Here is a 22,357-nt window from a genome sequence, read left to right as displayed (position 1 = left end):
TCGGGACCGATGTTTTAATATGTTCTGTGGATGTGACCTTCAAACAGAGCGTACTCCGATCTCAAAGGCCGGCAACGCACTTCTGGTATCACATGCGTACATGGGCGATAGTAATCGCGTACCATCAGGCGATGCTCGTTTTCTTCCTATACCTATCATAAAAAATGAACACTACTTAATAATTTCTAACACAGTTTAAAGTAAAAGCATGTATCTTGTATTTTAAATGCATACCTACGGTAATGTCGCCGTGGGTAACGACGTGGGCTGATAGCGGTGCTTATTAAACCTGCCGAAAAACTGGGGCAAAACACTTTGGCGACTAGAGACTTGCAACTTACAAGTGATCATGATTTAGGAGTTCATCTTGTTCGCTTGCTAGTAAGGCATCCGCTAGATGGCGCGGTTGCACGGAGCGGGTGAGCAGGTAAACAAAAAATAGTACGAGCATCGCTAAGGTTGGTATTCCACCTGTCCAATTTCTTTGTCCATATCCAATATGCATTGCGTCTCATTCTCTCACTAAGCAAAATGTGAGACTCAAATACACATTGGACAGGTGGAAAACCACCCTAACTGGCGCGGACGCGTGCGACGGATTTTACCTACACGGGCTACGTCACCGACCACTGACGAGATGCCACACATGTACAGAAAATTAAAAAAAAAAATGCCTTCGTGCGTGTTAAAAAGTTGCAACAATAGCAAAAGATTAATAATAAAAGGGATGGAATAACATTTCACCGGTAAGCAATGGAATAACTGTTGATTTACTATTATTTAGTTTTCAAAGTAAATGTTTGGTCGTAGAAAAAGTATTGTATGCAACGTTGGTTAACTGAGTCAAAAAATACTCGTGGCGTCTTTATTAACAATTTTCGGCTTCGCATGCATGCATGCATGCACTTCTCTGAGGTGCGGAAACATTTTGTTCGAGATGTCGTCTCTTGTATACCTCAATGAGCCACATCTACCCCGCCGCTACACTTAGCCATGTCTTACTTGTAAATATAAAATGAATACATGCTAAATATACCGCGATATATATAACGCGAGGAAGATGATGATGACATGCTAAATATAAGCACAAGAAAATATAAGCGGATGTTAAAGGCAATGCCGATTATGTGAATTTATTTTTAAATTTACTCTTTTAATAAAATATTCAGCGTAATAACTGTCCATGAAACTAGTATGCAAATTGAGCTCATATACATTTTCCTTGCACCTGAGCTCGGAGTTTTTCAGTATTTCATTGTGTTAATATTTAATAAACTTTATATTTAAAGTGACAACAATTGTGGCAGCAGTTGTATTTGTTCAACTTTTATTAAATGTCTAAATGAGCAGTACAAAACGTTTCACGCATTCAGTATAATATATGCTGTTTGTAGCAAAAATAAATAGTTGTGATCAAAATTACTTGCTTATTTTTATACTCACTAATTTATAAATGCGAAAGTAAATGTCTATCTGTCCGTCTGTCTGTAACTGTTTCACGCTTAAATCGCTTAACCGATTTCAATGATATTTGGTATGGAGAATAATGAAGATCTGATATTGCATAATAAATGTGTGTTTTGTTTTCGAATCAATATTAACATTAAATTGCAAAACAATACTAGCCACAACATGGAATCAAAATTTAATTGAACCAAATTTAAAGAGTTATAGTATTTTTAGCTATTTAAGCTGTGCTTAACTTACAGAATCCTATTTCTGCCCAATTCCCCGTAACCTTATTAAAACCTTTGTCCTTAGCAAAGACCAAAAATTAAATCCCACCGCGAACCCACGTAAATTCCTAATAATTTTAACCCTTGCTTCCTATTATCACCTGAACAATGTTGCCACCTCAGCTTTTCCAAATCCCAAACAAACAGACGGTAGCTGGCAACACTTCCACAGATACATGCAAAAATATTAGAGGGCCGATGAACGTGACTTTGCATGAATTTAGGAATATTTTGCGTGAAATTTTGGCAGCATTGATTGTTTGTTCGCTTTTGACATTGTAATTAGAGGCTTTTAAATAATTTGATAAAATCAAGTGAAAATTAAAAAAAAAATTAAGGTTGTCTTTTAACGATTGGCATACGAGTTATTTTAAATAAAAAAATCTTATGTATTATGTTAAACATAAACAAAACCTCTTGTTATTGTGTATACGAGTTATTTTTATCTTGCTGTCGGGGCTGATGCGTAAATTTCAAGTAATAATAACATTAATTTTAAATCCATAATTTGAAAATATTTAATTCCTACCTATACTTATTTACCCAAATATTTTCATTGATTGCTTTCACTTTATGATTCATTAATTCAAACCCGGATTTCAAGCACGCAAACAATCCAACAACACCCAAAAACTCATTGTGCCAGTTAAAAACAAAAGTCATAACAAACACGGAAGCCCAGTTCGGAGTTTTTACAATTTCATGGCGCTAATGAGACCTATTGACTCAGCGAAAACCTTAAAGAGTAACTCATTTGAATACGTACAATCAGTTATTCACAACTTTTATGGTACAATCGAATAGAGACTTTGTTACATGATATTACAGTTTCACTTCCAATGAAATGTAATGATTTGTACTCTCTTTTGTGTTGTTGGTTTGTTGCGTGTTTACGCATTAATATTTTTACAAAATGTACTGGCTGGTTATACAAAGTGATGCCTTATATATGCTGTCATCTTTTTGTTGTACTATCTGTGGAGGATAACGTGTTTTATCGCGTACGAAATTAGAAATTCTAATTTAAATTTAGAACATATATTTTTCACTTCTCATGCTCAAAAAGTGCACCTTTATGTCGTGCGTAGACGACATAAAATCGCATTTTATGCTCTAGAGCATATAAGTAAAATTTTCTTCTAAGACTAAGGTAATCGGTCTCAACAGCCAAACAGTTAAAACATATTGCACAATTTTACTGAGCAATAAAATTGTGTAGATGACAAAACTTGTTATATTATTTTATTTTTGCTACTCCGTATTTTCTGTCATTAAATTTAGTAAATCACATAAAATATGAGTCGATTATCGTTCAAAAATGCTCCGAAATGTTTGACTTGGCAGAAAACCAAGCGTCTGAAACTCTGATCCCATGTAGAAAATTTAAAAAAAAAAATTAAAAGGTTAGTTGGCGGGAATTGGTTATGTATTATGTTCTTTCGCTTTACGACAATTTCGTGGTGTAAATTGCCGTGAAAAATGTGTTTTATTTTCCTCGCAATCGAAGTGAAAAGCAGAGTGTACAACAAGGGCATAAATGTCCATTTTTACCCTCGTCGTCGTCGTCGTCGTCGTCGTCGTCATCGTCAAAAAATTGCCTCGGGTAAAAATGGGTCACTTTATGCCCTTGTTGTACAATCTACTATTATTACACTTCTTGGTGTACTGTCAAGGAATTTAATTTCAGTTCCATTTTGTACCTTGTCACAGTAAAAATAGTATGAGGTCCCTAACGAATTTCATGTTGATTGTCACTGTGACTAGGTGCGACATGTACGAAAATTAGATTCTTTGACTCTACCTACCTAAAGGTACCCAAATCTTGAATTTTCTAATATTTAATTTTATAGTCCAGTAAACCAATTTATGTAGTCCGTAAAACAGGCTACATTTGTTCCCGCGCCTTGTCTACTGACAAATTTGTTTGCCAGTAGACAAGGCGTAAGACCTATTCTGTACATACATTTGCAAAGTTAAATAATAATAGTAACAAGTGCCAGAATACGATTTAAAACTGCAGTTAATTCAATAAATTGTAGTGCTGTAATTATGCCCAAAGACTTCCTCCGTCTGCCGGATTAAGTGTAAGGATTAATGGCATCGGTCTACCATTCACAAATTCTTGGCAAGAAGAAATAAGGATTGTGTGAGAAACTGGCAGTCTTGCCTGCAATACATAGTATTAAATTCGACTGTTACAAGACATTATTGTATGTTTGTATTGTAGTATAAAAAAGATAATTGGTTTTTGGTGTCACTTTAGCAAACATAATTTGAAAAATTAAATAGGCTTGTTTTTATGTATCAGGCCGATTTTTTTTAAACATAAAGGCCTGACCTCCTGGCCTTATAGTGTTAACACTAAATTATTTTTGTAAGACAATTATTTTACCGATATCTAAAGTAATCAAACTATATTAATTAGTATTTCTGTAATCTGTAGACTGGTTCTGTCTTCTTGATGAAGTACATCGTACAATAATAAAGTTACAGCCTTTTCACCCTCACCAAATTTCACATGAACAGATAAAAACCGCCACAAAAATATCAGCGTGAGCAACTATCAATACCAACTCTCCTGCGGCTGGCTTAGCATAAAAAACGTTCTATCACAACATAAGCAATTTTTCTCCATCCAATAACCATAAACACAATTCTTGCTCACTCCACAATTCTCCCTAAGCGGGAAAAAGAGAAAAATATATTACCTGAACTAAGTAAAAGAGGGACAAAGAACGAATAATTTTGCTGAAGTCTGCCACTCGAGTTTCTCTGTGACGTTATAGCAATAAAATAGTGCAATATTTACTGCAGTTTTTATGCTTCGCCGCTAAGTTAAATGTAGTTTTGTTGGTTTGCTATTTGTAACTTTTACTTGGAACTTGCGGTTCTTTTACAGCTTTTAGCGATATAACTTTGAGGCTTCAGCTAGTTCAGCTAATCTAGAGTTTTAAGAAGTGCAAATGCTGCTTTGATAATCTGTTTTGTTGTTTTGTTTTGTTCATTGGCGCTCCGAGACACTTTCATTGTACTTATATTTGTTTATTCCATCCTAAGGTCAAAATAATGTGTTATTTTCTTCAATATAATTAATCATAATTTAAAACCTAGGTTATTTAACATCAAACTTATGAAATTACACTCTTTTTAAACTTCAAAAGCTAAACGGTTATCTTTCGCTTCAGCCTGCATTTTCCCACCTGCGCAAAATATTAAAAAATATCTCTAAAAAACCGGTATTCAATAAAGAAAGGGAAAAAAACCAGAATGAGGCGAGTGGCGACACTCAAGTCGTTTAACTGTCGTTGAGAAGCGGAATTATGCGGAGTTTCGCACTTTGCAAATTTACACGGTTTTTAGATGCTTTGGCGGGCGTTTTTTCATAATTAATACTTTTTTTTCGTGTTGCTTTTTGAGAATGGTGTGCTTTTTTATAAGGATTTTACACGAGTTTACTGCTGTTAAGCATCTTTATTTGTTTAACTAGAATAGGTTCACTTCTTGAAGAAACAATATATTTTTTTACCGCTTATATATATATCTCTCTTTTTAACTGCCAATAAAAAAAAACTTTAACTTAATCGTATCATCAGTTTTACTATAATTACGATACTTTATATACCTAGTTTGGTCAGGGACCGTCACATTTTAAACATAGAAATAATCACACTGTCTTTGTCTTACGCTAGTAGCACCCAAAAAGAAAGCGATGAGTATGGTTTTTACTGACGAATTGGGTTTGCCAGTCTATATTTTATTGATAAACACAAGTCTTAAAGTATTTAATATATTTCATATTAAACATTCATAATTTCATAAACATCGCACTTAGGTCAACAATTTACTTAAAATCGACGACCCTTCCACAACTTATAACTCTTATAAGACCTTACAACCCGCGGTATGGTAGGTATAAATAATAACCTCATTAAAATAGATCGCGTTCAGTATTTATTGACGTATTGCGTCATTACGCAGCTATCAACACCTGCCATCCCCAGGCGGGTTTGTGGTGGTACGAGTATAGGAGACCTATTCTGATTTAATAATTTGTTAAGGTTTTCATAGCAACTCACGCTGGTTGGTGCTCGCGAAACGCAATTACAAAGATATCAATAGGCTTATCTTACTTATAGGTGCGCGCGTTGGACTTAAGGTCGCCTCAAAACAAGATGAAAAACTTAAAAAATTAAAAAATCCGGTCTGGCCTAGTAGACTTAACCCTACCTATGAAGCCGGTATCGGTAGTCCTGGGTTCGAATCCGGTAAGGGCATTTTTGATGAGGAAAGATAAATGTTCCAGATTCGTGGGTGATTTATATGTATTTAAGTATTTGTATATTATATATATCGCCGTCTGAGTTAAGTAGCCACAAGTAAAAATGTCCTATTATCGAACGAGCGAGCGAAGCGAAGCGAAGTTCTTACATTCGACTTTGAACACGCGGCTGGCTAGCGGCACGTCTCGGCATTTCGATGTTTTTAAGCTGAACTGTCAGAAGATAGTTTGATACTCAATAACTTAAGTAAATTTGTTCTAATTTAAATGAAATTGGGTAAACGTGTAGTCGAGGGCATTATATTTTAGTCATTAAATTATGAGCAGGCTCGATCAAGAGGTTATTGAGCTAGAAGAGCTTAGAAGGCTAAAAAGCTGTTTGTGAGGGGTCTTGCTATTCTGGTCAATTTTTTGCAAGAAACATGGTCGAGTTTAGTATCAAATGAAAGTGCTCGACTTACACTTTTATAATATCGTTTTTAAATTTACCATTTTGAAATAACTAGCAAGATAAAAATAAAATAGAATAAACATAATATACATATGTATGTGACATTTGACAAGAAATATTTCGGCTTAGCACAGATACAGTTTATTTTAATCTCTATGGTGGTGACTTAAATCCAGGGGAGGGACAGCCGTATACGAAGCCCTTTATTCGAAAAAATAGCGCCATCTATATTACTTAACGCTAAACTTGTAAATGGCGCTTCAAAATTGATGCAAAAAAGCAAATCTTGTCAGTTTTCTAAAAAGGCGCGAAACTCAAATTTTCTGAGACCATATGCCTTCGCGCCTACATTTTTCCTACTGACAAGATTTGCTTGGCCAACTATATATACATATTAATCTTTGCTTAAATCAATCAGTTAAAGGCTCCACAGACCTTGCAATAAATCCACGCGATCTTTGATCCATTGCCGCCTATAGAGCGACATAAAATAGTAGAAATTAAATAAAATGGAACTCAAAAATGTCCATACTAAATTGTCAAAAATGTGACAGGTACGTAGAAAGTGGCGCCCTCATTTATTTTCTATTATTTTATGTCGCACTATACGAGTACCTAAGTAGGTGCAACAAAGTCAATCGCTATATAATTTTTGGTTAACCGCGAGTTCTCAGTTCGGGGCGAACTACTAGTATATTTATTTATTATAAAAACAGAATCAGCCTCTAGTGGTCGGACGCCAAGTGGTGATGAGAAGCTTTTATGTGACGTTGATAGCGTCATTAATGTCAGATTAATTGTCACGCTAGATAAACTTGATGATTTTGACAATTGTGAAAATGAACTAGGCGCGTTTTGGTTAGGGAATATTGTCGGTAAATTTTAGTATGAGTAATACCGGTGATTTTCCGGTGTACCGGTAATTACTGTACAGTTTTTTACTGATTTGCTTTTCCTAATTTTGGTGTATTGTTTGAGATTATACTTTAAAAGTGAAAGTAAGTATTAAGCCCATTATCCTTTAAATTTTTTTTTTAATTTATTTACACATCACAAAAACATAATACTTAAAACTAAGATGCGCCACAGAAACTTATGAAAGTGTATGCAAATGCATCACTACGCTCAAACTGCATGTTTAATATATACCTATGTGTTTTTTTGTTTATGGTACTTATATACTAGACACAATAAAAAAAAAATAAGGTAGTACCTAAGTAAACATCAGTTATCAGGTAACGTACCTGTCATCACACATTCCCATCCGTTATGTAATATTTCTCGAACGCGTTTTTACATTTATTTTTATTTTCGAGGCTATTTTTGGAAATCAGAAATCAGAAATCGTTTATTTGCGAACAATGGTACATAGTTGGTACAATAAAAACATAGAATCACATGGCACCCACCCTATTACGGGTATAGCAAGTATTCTTATAGCTAGGTAGGACTATTTTGTATAGTAGTATAATATTACAATTTTTCTTAAAAATAATTAACAACTAATCTTATCATGAATTAATACATATCGCTCTCTGTTTCCATCGCTTCGAAAAATTCTTTTAGACTATAAAATACATTTTCTCAAAAATGGACGGCAAAGTCGACGTTGCCGGTTAAAAAATAGGTCGCGAAGTGCGTAGTTTATGGTCATTCAAAAAATTAAAAAGTTAAAAACATTGCAGTCTCGATTTCGGGACTGCAATGTCGCATACAAATTCCATTATTTAACGAGTTCCAAACTTTTTAAAACTTTAAATGGCCATATCAAATGAAGGCATAGGTCCCTTAAACAGCCAAACAGATGATCAGCACTTATTATTATAAAGCCTATAACAGACTATCGCACCGCACCGCGGCCTTGGAGCGTCGCATCCATAAGTGAGAGCGAGAAACAGATATCTCTTTCTCCCTCTCACTTATGGGTGAAACAGATATCTCTTTCTCGCTCTCACTTATGGGTGCGACGCTCCAAGGTCGCGGAGCGGTGCGATAGTCTGTTATAGGCTTAATGTTGGTACCGCGACTATTTAGGTGTCTCAAATAGGTTGGCGTATTTTCAGCAGAAAAATACACTTCTTTTTTTTTTAAAGGCGGCAAGCAAATGTTTTTAATGGTTGTATTTTTTTCTGTGAAAATTAGAACGTTGCTTCTGTAAGTTCTGTAAAATATGTCTATTTCTTGCACCATTTTTGAGAAAAGCACTATATATGACTCGGCTGGAAGGCTACTTGCTGGCTTCGGATTCAATTAAACGGACTCCCAAGGTCGTCCGTTTAAAACGAATCCTCAGCCTGCAAGTAGCTACTTCCGAACCTCGACAATAATGTACTATTTCTGTAAGAAACCGTTTTAACTGGAATTTAAATTTGTTATCATCTAACATTTTAATATAGTTTGGTAGGGCATTAAATACACTTATAGAAGTAAAGAAGGCGCTTTTGTAGTACAATTTGTTATTTGCCTTTGGACATATTAGGTTATACTTGTACTTTTCTCTTAGATTGTCTCTTAATGAAGACTTTTTAGCGAAATATTCAAAATTATTCTTAACGAAAAGACAGAGTTCAAGTACATACTTAAATACCCGTAAGAGTGAGTATCCGTTGGTCTTTAAATACATTCCGAAGTGATTTCTCGGTATTCATACGGTATATAGTACGTACGCATCTCTTTAGATAAATAAATACATATCATAATTTATAGATATGATTTAAAAATAAGACATCACTATATTATTCTATTATATTATACAGCCAAGGTGAAAATCGTTTATCAACAATAAGCCGGTACGGTACCTTCACTAAAACTGAACATTGTATGTTCATTGTTCAGTCAAAAAATTTCATTTTGTACTTTGTCACAGTGACAAGAGTATGAGGTCGCTAGCGACTTTCATATGGATTGTCACTGTGACAAGGTACGAAAAGGGTCGGAAATTAAATTCTTTGACTGTACATAAACAACAAAACCCATATAATTTCAAACAGTATATTTGCCACATTATAACGTCCATACCATAATTACATCTGCGCATTTAATATTGCGGCGGGGCTATCACTCGTTGCCACGGATTAGTGGATCGTGCCCCGAAACTAAATGATTGCTGATCACCCGCCATTTTAATCTATACGCAGCCACCGCTAATTTGGAACTATTCATTCAGATAATGGTAATGCACGTATAATATCTAAGTATAATAGAAATAAAATGATAAACTGTTGCTAGAGTTGGTGGAGATGCTGGGATGATCTGTTTATGCCGTAGTCTTAAAAATGTCCCATATTATTTTTAAAACTTGCAGAATAACCCCTATTCATAAATCTATACATGCCTAAATTAGTTATTTTATATTTTGTATCTTTCTTACAAAAATCAAAATGGCAGATTAAGACAAACGATTAATAGCTGATTGAGCCTTATGCTGGTGCGTTTATGAATAACGCCAAATGTCATATGCAATGCAAGTTTAACGTAATTGAAAATAAACTTCCAATATATTTATAAAACTCAAACTTAATCAAATTATCATTCCCATTGTTGAATTAAACGTACGTAACACAAAGCTTATAAATTGAAAAGGCCTTCGATAAACCAAATGTAAACACGCTATCACACTGTCCTTTCAATTTTCACACGGACGCAATGAATAAATCATTCACATTCGGAACAATGGGAGGCGTCATTTAGAAAAACAATACCTCCTTCGGAGCGTGAACGCTGAACGCTGACATTTCGGACAATGTACGACCAATGAACCGTCGGCGAAACGGCCGAACGCCGAACGCCGAATTTACGATTCGGCTTATCGTCCACGGTCCCTGTAATTCGATGATTCCAATTTTATTGTCCACGCCTCCAGTGTCGGTGAATAAAACGGTAATGAATTTCTTTTTTCTTTTACATGGTATATGAAGTCTATTAGGCCAGACGGTTTTTATCCGTTTTATTTTGGACAGTACGATTTCAAAGTGAGGGAAATTTATATAAATACCTGATGGCCAATTATCTCGTAGAGGTTGGTTTCGTGTGAAAGAAAATGTTTTGTTTTATAAAATAATCGACTTAAATATATTTCAAGGAGTAGGAGCCATTATTGTCAGTGTTATAAATACTCATGGCAAAGAAACAGGAGAAATCGTTTAATGACTTCAGCTTATTCGTAAAACAATTATGAAACAGTTTTGTCCAATTGCTGAGTGGTATCCTCTTTGGGACAACCAATTGAAGGGATGTTTACAAAAACAACATAACTGACTACACTGGTTGACACCTGAAACGATTAACAATGTTCTTAAAAAAGTGTCAACCGCTCTAAGCAGTTATGTTGTTTTTGTAAACATCCCTTCAATTGCATAACTATGTAACATGTTTATCATCTATTCATTTTAAGATTGTGTTGTTTCAAATAAATAATTTTCATTTCATTTCAATTTGCTAACTTACACCAAAAATATGATGTGAACGCAACTCAAACGGCTCAAAGCAAGTCCCAACTATATAAAAGTATAATTCTTTATCCAGCTGAAATCCGGCAAATCCTCAATTTGTTTCGCAGTTCCGTCGGGGCCCAATCTCCGGCGCTCATTTTTAAAGAATTTCGATGAAGCCCTGTCTGCTAGGCATGTTCAGTTTAAATCTTTCAACCAAGAGTCTGTGTATGAAAATTGATTACGTCAGGATTCGAGATAGACCTAACTTAGGTATCTATTTATGGACATTTAAGAACTATATTGACAAGAATTATATGGAACAACAGAGTTACGCTTCTCTTGCGATTGCATTTTTTTATCTGAACTACCAAAGAACGAACTATTCCTACAACATCAAAGCACTCGCGTACCAAAACTTTTAGTTATATTACATTTTTCGATTTTGCCGAAGTTTTATTGGCTACTAGAGTAGTAGTGACCAATTAATTAGATCTAAGTGGACTGGCAAACGATTCGTTGTTTCTATCATGTCAATAACACGTTCTCTATTCGGTTGCCCCCCAATGTGGGGTCATGCAGCTTTTTTTCAGGCGCCGGTGCTTCCATTATGGGTTCAAACCTTCAAAGTGGAAGCACACTTGGACGTGTGACTTTGTCATATCATTTTGTATGGGGACAGTGAACGTTAAATCAAGAAAAGGTTAATAAAATCCGAATGACTCTCCAGAACAGAGAAAGTTCTAGATCGATCGGCAGTTTAACAGTATTGTGTGGCTATGGCCACAATATCGGGCTGTAAAAGGTCACATCTATAATAGGTTTTTATGGCGCTTACTCCATTTTGGAAAACGAGTTATTGCAAAAGTTCAAGTTGACTGCGTTGAGAGGGTGCGAGCAAATTGAAACAAAGAAATAACGATTAAGGTTTAGCTTATTGGTTTAGAAAATGTAACAATTTTATTTATGTTAAGGAAAGTTTTATGTTAACCTATAATAAGTGTGTTTTACCTTATATTTATGCTAAACCTCAAAATAGCATTATAGAAGCTTCTAATGCTGACAATATCTATAATTTCTACGTATAGGTACTTATAACTATTGTAGTGGACATTTTATTGTAACGTCCAAACAAGCGGAAAACCACATAATTAATATCACCACAGAGTGGTCAACCAATCGAAAATTGGCAACACGGCACGTTTGATCATACAAAATGTAATGCATACCTCTATTCGCTTTGCCCCGCCCTCTTCAAAATCCCTAAATTCAAATTACTAACTACACATGCTGCGACACGTCTGGCTCGCTCAAACAAAACACTGCAATCTGATAACCTAAACGCTCGTAAACTAACAGATCTATATACATATATCTGTCCATAATATAGCCAGGAGGTCGATTCTAATTTAAAATTTGTCATGGCTTCAATCTGGTTATGATACGACCTTGACGATCGTCCTGGTGATTGGCGCGTTCGTCACGCACAATTTTCACTTCATTCCGCTTGCACCAAGTATCGTTAGCGATCTTTAAGTTCGTATCAAGAGGAGCATTCCACAAGAAGATCTACTTTGTCCCGAACGTGACGCATGTGGCAGCTAAAATCTGTATTATATACCGTTGAATTTAAAGGTAGCCTGGGGTAAACAGACCCCACGCAACGCAACGTATGCAATGAATTATGAAATCTGGACCCTGTAATTTGTATGCTTAGAAACACAGGTACTTCTCATGCGTTGCGTTGCGATTTCAGGCAGTTGTCCCACCAAGAGCGAGTAAGCGATTAGCTATCGGCGATTTTCTCGCCCAAGAAACGAACTTTAGATAGGGATCCTGTGTTAGTAAAAGAGATACATATATTTATAGTTCATCGCTGGCTGTTCACACTGCCGGCGAGAACACTCGCTCTACTAGTTTGTCGCCGAGATAAGAGCGATGAGATAAAACTAGCTCAGCGGTAAGTACTCGCTCGGCGATGCTCGCTTGGTAGTTGCATTCAAGCTGCGAGACCAATCAGTGGTTCGGCTGCGCTGTCCGAGCGAGTAAAGCGAGTAATACCCCGTCGCACTCGAACACTCGCCTATAGCCGAGCGCCAAAACTATTGAAGCTAACACTCGCTTCTCGCCGCTCGCCCACTCGTTTCTAGTTTATCGTTCTACTCGCTTATAGCTCTTCGCTTGCAGTGGGACAACTGCCTCAGGGTCCAGATTGCAACGTATGCAATGCATTATGAAAATAATTTATCAAACGTTTCATACCAAATATCGGCTTAGCTTTATCAGAAGTGTTACACTTCTGATAAAGCTGACACTTTTCGGGAATGCCTTAACCCTTTAACAAGTTGTTAAATCTGAATCGGTCCCCAGCTTTGCAATCAAAGGGTCTTTCTAAACTAGTCGTGTTACTGACCAAAATGTATTGAGCTCGCGTAGCTTTGGCTGGGCGTATGGTGAAGAGGTTTTTGTGGACTGGTCAGACTTTAGAACAAGCCTGCCATTGGTTGCATGAGTCCAGGTTTTTAATCGTAACATTGTAACATTTAAATATAAAAAAAATCTGTAAAATGCTGTCATACTCGTATTACGGGCGTACCGCCCACAAATTGTGGTCTATCGTTTTAGCAGTTGGACGAACGCGGTCTGACGTCGGATCGTGTCACCAGAGGTCCTGCTGCGAAAAATGAAAATAAATAGTAAATTTAGTTATCTGTCTCTCTATCGCTCGATATTCGTGCGACAGAGAGGCAGAAAAAGAAATTTCGATTTACGTTTTTCTCGGTAGGCTCTCAGGTGTATATGCGTTTTGCTGCAACGCGGTCCGAACCGGTCTATCTAAATCGTACATTATGAATACCTATATATTTGTCAGTCTGAGCGATCGACGCGACAAGCATTTGTAATGTTCCCTAGTAGGGTTCTTATTGACCAGAATGATTAGGACCCCGAATCACATGTATGTACATAAGCTATAGAGGTTTTGGTAGCGGGCAGAGTTTAGAACAGTAATTAATGTGTAGTGTTGACGCATAATATCTTCATCAATGAGTGTGCTCTGTCTGAGCTCAAAGCAAATACGGCTGGACATCTGCAGCTGATTATGGGTGCAGAACATTGATTGGTTCAGTCGGATTATATGTTTAACAGAGCTATTAAATATTTTACTGTCAGTAATGAATGATCACGCGCTGTTATCATAGCCGGAGGTTGTGGATTTAAATCCCTTGGAAGTTGGAACTATGTAGTTTGATTGTTGTCTTTAAAATTCTCTCATAATAACTTATTTTAGATAGGCTTGAACTATAATATTATTGAACGTAATAGGTAAATATACACTTTTATTCAATTATTTCAAACGATGAGGTAGAACCTATGGGCTCATTTAGATTTTAGTTACATTGCGGACCATTGAGGTGACATCAATTCAGCCGACCGATCAAATGACGCAATGTAATGAAACTCGCATGCGAGTTCTCGCACCGTCTAAATGAGCCCTTTTACTCATATTAAGAGGTGATTTTTTCTATTATTTATGTCAAAGAAAGCTGCCTGAATATATATAACTAATAATGTATATCTTGTTTGGTTTCAGGTATGTCAAAAGGAATACAGATGTGTAAGGACAGCGTAATTATTTTTTAAATACTAATGGGATTATCACACGACCACGTATATCCGCCGTCAGCCATAAAAATCTCATTCAGTTGGTTACCCATACAACCAATTTAAAAATCAATAGTATTACAATAACTGTTACGGCTCCTTTGCGTCGTGGCTCGTGGCAGTCGTGGCTACCCCACTTGTTCATAACTGACATATATTAGAAGAATATTCTAACACCATGCCACGTTGGTTAACCATTAAATCTGTAAACCGTCGCATCTCAGACGTGCCGGCCCGACCGCTTAGTAAACACAACCATGTGCTAACGTACAAATACTTACTGTAGTTGCGGGAGTTTGCACCAATAGGTGTCTATATATCCGACCGGTTGCGAGAAAGCGTCTTCTTCTAGGTGATCCGATGTCTGAGGTAGTTTACAATTTTGGGTGGCTTGAATTCTGAACTTCTTGAATGCTTGCTTCTAGAATGCTCGCTTCTAGAATGCTCGAGAATACTCGCTTTTAGAATGAGCTCGGTCACATTTTGGACAGCAACCGTCCATGAGATCATGCGCGTATGTCTGCTGCTCCTCTGTTCGTCTATCTTCGTACATAACTATGTGGACTTTTAGCATATTTTCGCTACGTTCAAAGAGCAGGCGGTCGTTTATATAATATACTAGCGACCCGCCCCGGCTTCGCATGGGTTAACAAATTGTACATAAACCTTCCTCTTGAATCACTCTATCTATTAAAAAAAACGCATCAAAATCCGTTGCGTAGTTTTAAAGATCTAAGCATACATACAAACAGACAGACAGCGGGAAGCGACTTTGTTTTATACTATGTAGTGATATTTAGTAATGTAGTGATAGTCCTTTTTATCGGTTTCGACGATGGCGTTGAAAGCAGTTCATTCAGTGTTGTGAATAACGCTTATTTTTAGGCTTAAAGACTCGAGCCCTCAAGACTCGTAAGTCTTGAAGACTCGACTATATTTGAGATTTGTATTTATTTATTTTACGCGTATGGATGTAAGAAATCGTATTCGCTTAAAGGTTCGAGTCTTTAAGCCTCGAAATGAGCGTTTTTCACAACATTAAGTTCATTGATTTTTTTCGAAGAAATTCGTGTAGATATATTATTGACAGTCACATTGTTATATTGAGCTCCTATAATTGAAACTTTAGTAGTAAAATAATAACCAAGTTACGCTGCACTAGCTGCTGAATCCGAGAAACCCTCAAATGTGCAAGCTGCGTGCATCTCAACGAGACGTGCAACCGCAACAGCGTGCACACATAACTCACGTGTACCAACACATGAAAACACATACACATTAATATCTACAAACAGATGAAACGCGTGTATTGCATTACACTCTACTATTTACGTATATATTATGCTGTGTACGACTGGTAAAAAACTAGAATGACACTTGCTATTTACTGCTAATGCTAAATATTACTCGTAGTTGGTTAATATGATAGCTGTCAGACTGTACTACGTTTGACTAAGTATTAGCTATACATGTATATCAGGTACATTCTTAGTTTATTATTTACTCTTCATTGTAGAAAATATGTTCAAATAACAATAATAACAATATGCTTTATTGTACACACTACATGAAACAAGTTACAGAAATAAAAAATATATATAAATTGGTAAGTAACAACAGGCGGACTTATCGCTAAACAACGATCTCTACCAGACAACCTTCAGATAGAGAAATGGTGAACGAAGCGAAGTCAACAGGTAGTGCAAAATAAGAAAAATACAAAAACATAATAAATTTTAACTATATATACTACACATATATATTTAAAATATACCAAATATATTTTAGTATTAGTACCAATTTCTAAAGTAATTTTAATATTACATATACAAGGTGTCCCAAGAAGTAGTGATATACTGAAGCTGGGAGGTAGAGGACCTAGAGGGCTATCTGAATCACCCCCATGTATGTTCCGCGATTTTTCGTATTTTCGGAGTTATGATTTTTTTTAATTTTTCACCTATCGGCGAGTACGATGAGATTTTTATTTATGGTGACGTGAATTATTGCGGTAGATGCTTGATTTTTTTTGTGTGCTAAGCTGATAGATAGGCCAATTCAGTATGGTAACATTTACTATCGTTAGATCTTTGAATGGAATTAAAAAAAAATTTAATGCCAAGAAAGATAAAATTACCCAGTATGTTTTATTTTTTTAAACGCCCTTGAAGTTGTGAACATACGTGTACTGGGTAATTTTATCTTTCTTGGCATTATTTTTTTTTAATTCCATTCAAAGATCTAACGATAGTAAATGTTACCATACTGAATTGGCCTATCTATCAGCTTAACACACAAAAAAAATCAAGCATCTACCGCAATAATTCACGTCACCATAAATAAAAATCTCATCGTACTCGGCGATAGGTGAAAAATTAAAAAAAATCATAACTCCGAAAATACGAAAAATCGCGGAACATACATGGGGGTGATTCAGATAGCCCTCTAGGTCCTCTACCTCCCAGCTTCAGTATATCACTACTTCTTGGGACAACCTGTATATGTGTTTTATAAATGTTACGTCAATATTAAACCAACCAACACGACGAGAAAACTGTGGCAACACGCAGAACAAGCGATACGTGCGTAGGTATCCGTAATATAGGAGTATACCTTCATGTGGTAAATGGTGGTTTAAATTATTAGCAGCTGGCTCCAAGACTGCTTGCGTGTAATCCACACCCTAGACATAATTTAATAGGTACGGAAGTACGAACACTCAATGGTATTTATTGAAACAATATTTGGCCGGAGAATGGAGACCTGAACTTTTGGGCTTTAAAATGTAATTATAACTGAAATTCTGATCTAAAAATAAAAAGGGTTCTAAAAATAACGATCTAGTTCTTAATAAGTTGTCGTCTAAACAGTTTAAAATATGTCTCACGAAAGTTTAATATCGAAAATATAAATTAAATAAAATCAGTACACAAAACTCGTATTTCGCAGTCAAACAAATCACCATAGAAAGCCAACTAGGTACCCAATACTGATGACAGCCAGAAGAGGGTTAAAACGATAAATGCACATTGCACGTTCGTACCGTCCACTTTTGTCGCCATATCGCCGCTGTTGTCCCTTATCGAGGAGATACGTGGACGAAACGAAACGACCGATGCGATTTACAACCTTGCGGGACACCCTGGTCACATTCGATACCCAAGGACAAGCAAGTCTCAGAGGAACCAGTGTACGTACATTTTCATGTAACGCATTGTTGTTATGGGTCTAGGGGTCGCGTTATACTGGAAAGTTTGGGTATTTGAGTCGCCTATGATTGTGGAACCAATGCAAATATCAGTTGACCTCGTAACTTTCAGAATAGCTGATAACCGCCAGTTTTATACGATATGAAACGGAATGCCTTTTGCGTATTATAAGGTAGAAATTCCTACTTTGGTTTTGGTTTTTTTTATTGTAGGTGCATAGTTTTTTTTTTCCAAGAAAGGACACTTAAAAGGTCATCCAAACTTCCATGGCTTTAAGACTTAATTTTCATCGGTACACAAAATCCAAAACTATTTATTGTTTACATAGGGATTGGACTAAAGAAAGAAAGCTGTAATTTCAGTCTTATTTAGTATGGAATAAAATATAAAAACATAATATTTAATACTCATGAAACTAAACAAAAAAAGCGGCCAAGTGCGAGTCGGACTCGCCCATGAAGGGTTCCGTATTTAGGCGATTTATGACGTATAAAAAAAAACTACTTACTAGATCTCGTTCAAACCAATTTTCTGTGGAAGTTTACATGGTAATGTACATCATATATTTTTTTTAGTTTTATCATTCTCTTATTTTAGAAGTTACAGGGGGGGACACACATTTTACCACTTTGGAAGTGTCTCTCGCGCAAACTATTCAGTTTAGAAAAAAATGATATTAGAAACCTCAATATCATTTTTGAAGACCTATCCATAGATACCCCACACGTATGGGTTTGATGAAAAAATTTTTTTTGAGTTTCAGTTCGAAGTATGGGGAACCCCAAAAATGTATTGTTTTTTTTTCTATTTTTGTGTGAAAATCTTAATGCGGTTCACAGAATACATCTACTTACCAAGTTTCAATAGTTCTTATAGTTTCGGAGAAAAGTGGCTGTGACATACGGACGGACAGACAGACGGACAGACGGACAGACGGACAGACGGACAGACAGACAGACATGACGAATCTATAAGGGTTCCGTTTTTTGCCATTTGGCTACGGAACCCTAAAAACTACGCGAACAGTAACAATAAAATTCAAACCAGAAACGAAAACATTTCCTACCTAGAGTCTAGGGAATTTTGCACAGCCATTCAACCATACACCGTTCTTCATTCAATTTTAGAAACAAATATGATTTCCGATTACAATCCCTAATTTACCGGTGCGCAGTTAACGATAGACGAGTTAGGGGCTGGCGTTGGGGGCCGATTAGGGCCCCAAGAGGGTTCCGCTCGAGCGCCGGTATCGCTTACGGCATCTTAAGACCGGGCTGAGGTTTCTTGATAGATTAGCGCGGAATCTGTGCAGTTAAGAGTTGGAAAACATGGTGTAATGCAACGAAAAATGGGGAGTTAGAGAACTTCACTACACCTTATAAAACAATGTCCCCCGCCGCGTCTGTATGTATGTATGTTCACGATAAACTCAAAAACTACTGAACGGATTTGCACGCGGTCTTCACTTATCAATAGTGTGATTCTTGAGGAAGATTTAGGTGTATAACTATTTTAATATTGTATTGTGTCGCCATCATCATCATAACTTAAGAGCTTTGCTCTTGTGGTGTAGTAATCGCCAATCATTTCTTTCTTGTGTCAGTCTTTTAATTTCCTCATGCGACGCATTATTTTTTATTTGGCTGAGATAAGTAATCTAGGTTTCCCTTTTTCTCTTCTCTTTTCAATCTTGATGTTTAGAAAAAGTTGTCATGCTTTATCAGGTGTCCTACCATCATGCCTCTCCTATTTCTTGTCGTATTTAATAAACATCGCTTTCATTTAGCTATATTCCAAAGTGTTCGATAACTATTCAACTAGGACAAAGAGTCAATGTGCTTGCACGGTGCAAGTTGCACCATTCTTATGAAATTGGAATCCTATAAGCTTTTACACGCTCCAATTAGCGCGAAACCCGAGTAACCAATTTTGTATATTTCTAAAAATACATTGAATATGTAAACTGGTATTTATAGTCAGAGCTCTCCGGGATTAGTGTCAACACATTTTAAAGATTAAAGATTCACTGCAATTCAATTGAGCGGGCGAGAGCCTACATTCTGCAACCAAACATCAAATTCATACACAATTTCTTCGTAGGCTTTTTAGATTACATTTACATATGAAACAGATGCGACGTAGTTTGATAAAAATTACTCTGGGCCCGATTCGGATTTTGAAATAGACATCTATAAGATATCTTTTAGTCATCACCAAGATACGATAACGATATATGTTTAAGATCTAACCTGTCAAATTTGACATTTGCGCGATTCTGGAGATACTCTTGAACGATTTCCACAAGATATGGCTTAGAGATCTAATTCACATCTATTAGATATCTAACTCTCTCTAACGTAAAAGTGACATTGGTTGCCCTAATTGCGCTGCAAAAGAGAACTAGTTGAAATCTAAACTATACGTATCTAGAATAGATCTCGTACGTGTCGTTTCTTGTGAATATCTTGAAGTTCGAATACGGCAGTATAAATCAATAGGATTTCTTATTATCATTTAACAGCTTTTATTAGTGTAGGATTCCGACTAACAATGTTCTCAACTAAGGACACCTATGTTCCGATTTTGGAATTTCTGACCCGGTTTAACATAAAATAAAGTGTTCTTTATTGAGAACATTGGGCAGGGCGAGGTTATGTTAAATATCAATCAGTAAGTAGTACTAGTAGTCGTGTCAGAACACAGTCCGAGGTAAGCGCATTATCGCGGGCTACAGCGGCGGCTAACGACGCGTCAGGGACATTTGCACTTTGACAAATTGCGCTCGACTGTACATAGTGACAGTGTGGTTAGGTTATACGTGGTGGGCTGGCCCAATATGTATATTATGTCTAAAATGATAAGCACATAATCTAAAATGATCTGGCGAGCATTTTTATTTATAAGTTTATTTTAAAGTTTATTTATACCTAAGATTATTTTAAGTTTTATCCTCTAACCGCCCACGAATCAAAACCTGCCATGACAAATGCAATTTTGATATGTCAAATTAAAGATTCAAATTTCAATGGTACGGGAGACCTTTTTATAGCCCTCTGGGCGGTTAGAGGTTAAAATACATGTAGTTTTTTTTGTGATTATTTTAGTGGATCTACCTAAGGCTATAAAAAGTAAAAAGCGGCCAAGTGCGAGTCGGACTCGCCCATGAAGGGTTCCGTATTTAGGGGATTTATGACGTATTAAAAAAAACTACTTGCTAGATCTCGTTCAAACCAATTTTCGGTGGAAGTTTGCATGGTAATGTACATCATATATTTTTTTTTAGTTTTATCATTCTCTTATTTTAGAAGTTACAGGGGGGGGGGACACATTTTACCATTTTGGAAGTGTCTCTCGCGCAAACTATTCAGTTTAGAAAAAAATATATTAGAAACCTCAATATCATTTTTGAAGACCTATCCATAGATACCCCACACGTATGGGTTTGATGAAAAAAAAATTTTTGAGTTTCAGTGCTAAGTATGGGGAACCCCCAAAATTAATTGTTTTTTTTTCTATTTTTGTGTGAAAATCTTAATGCGGTTCACAGAATACATCTACGTACCAAATTTCAATAGTATAGTTCTTATAGTTTCGGAAAAAAGTGGCTGTGACATACGGACGGACAGACAGACAGACATGACGAATCCATAAGGGTTCCGTTTTTTGCCATTTGGCTACGCCGGAACCCTAAAAACACACGTATCTACATTATTAATATTATAAGCTCAATTTTATCTGCCATGCATAAACTATAAACTATATTCTGTAACCCATTTATTTATTTATAATTTATTGTGAATAAAATAATAAGTACAAATGGTGGACTGCATGCCTTAATGCCTTAATGGTGGATTTATATCTTAGGATAAAGATTTCAGATATAAGCACATGCGGTGAAAAGATATACTATAACTACCGCAGCGGTGTATTATATAATCGCTGGGATAATCACATTGGTATATTTCTCATGTAGTACTAGTGTAGTTAGTCAAACCTACATAGGACATGAATATAGTATTTTTATTAAGTTCTAAAATATAAAGGATTTATCCAACCTGGTCTAACGTTTTTATTTTAGATTTAATTCAGCAAACAACGCCACAACTTTTCTAATAAAAAACCAAACGTACTGGCAACTCAAGCGCGCAGAACACAAAAAGTACACGTCCAATCTATTCCCCATTTTAGCAAAATCATTCACCCTGTACACGCATGGCTGAAATGCATGTTTCAATTCGTGAAACAAATTCATCTGACACTCTTCAAAATGTTTCAAAACCCATCCACCGGGGATTTGAGGCGCAAATCGCTCCGGGCACAATGGAAGGCGAAATAATGGAAAGTTCACACCTCATTTCATTGGGGAGTTATGGAAACCAGACCTTTTGATAAGTGATGTAGCGACAGAAGCACAGAGTTAATGATCACAGGCTAAAATTGATTAATTTCACATTAATATTTTTTTGATAAGACAAGTAGGGTTTGTTAAAATGTCAACAATTGGTAAGCATTGCAATCGTTGCACTTTTAGGGTCGTTGATCAGACAGATGATATATTACTGTAGGTTTGCTGAAGAAATAAATAGGTA

The 22,357-nt window shown here is 36.1% G+C and overlaps 1 protein-coding gene across 6 annotated transcripts in view; it reads left to right on the top strand.

Moving 5' to 3' along the window:
- LOC134648992 (uncharacterized) overlaps positions 1–22,357 on the top strand; it is a 561,268-nt gene that overhangs the window by 407,356 nt on the left and 131,555 nt on the right. The gene's annotated exons all lie outside the window — the stretch shown is intronic.

The sequence above is a fragment of the Cydia amplana genome, chromosome 6 (assembly GCF_948474715.1).
Source record: "Cydia amplana chromosome 6, ilCydAmpl1.1, whole genome shotgun sequence".
Classification (NCBI taxonomy): Eukaryota; Metazoa; Arthropoda; class Insecta; order Lepidoptera; family Tortricidae; genus Cydia; species Cydia amplana.
This window is presented reverse-complemented; position numbering and strand designations above follow the sequence as displayed.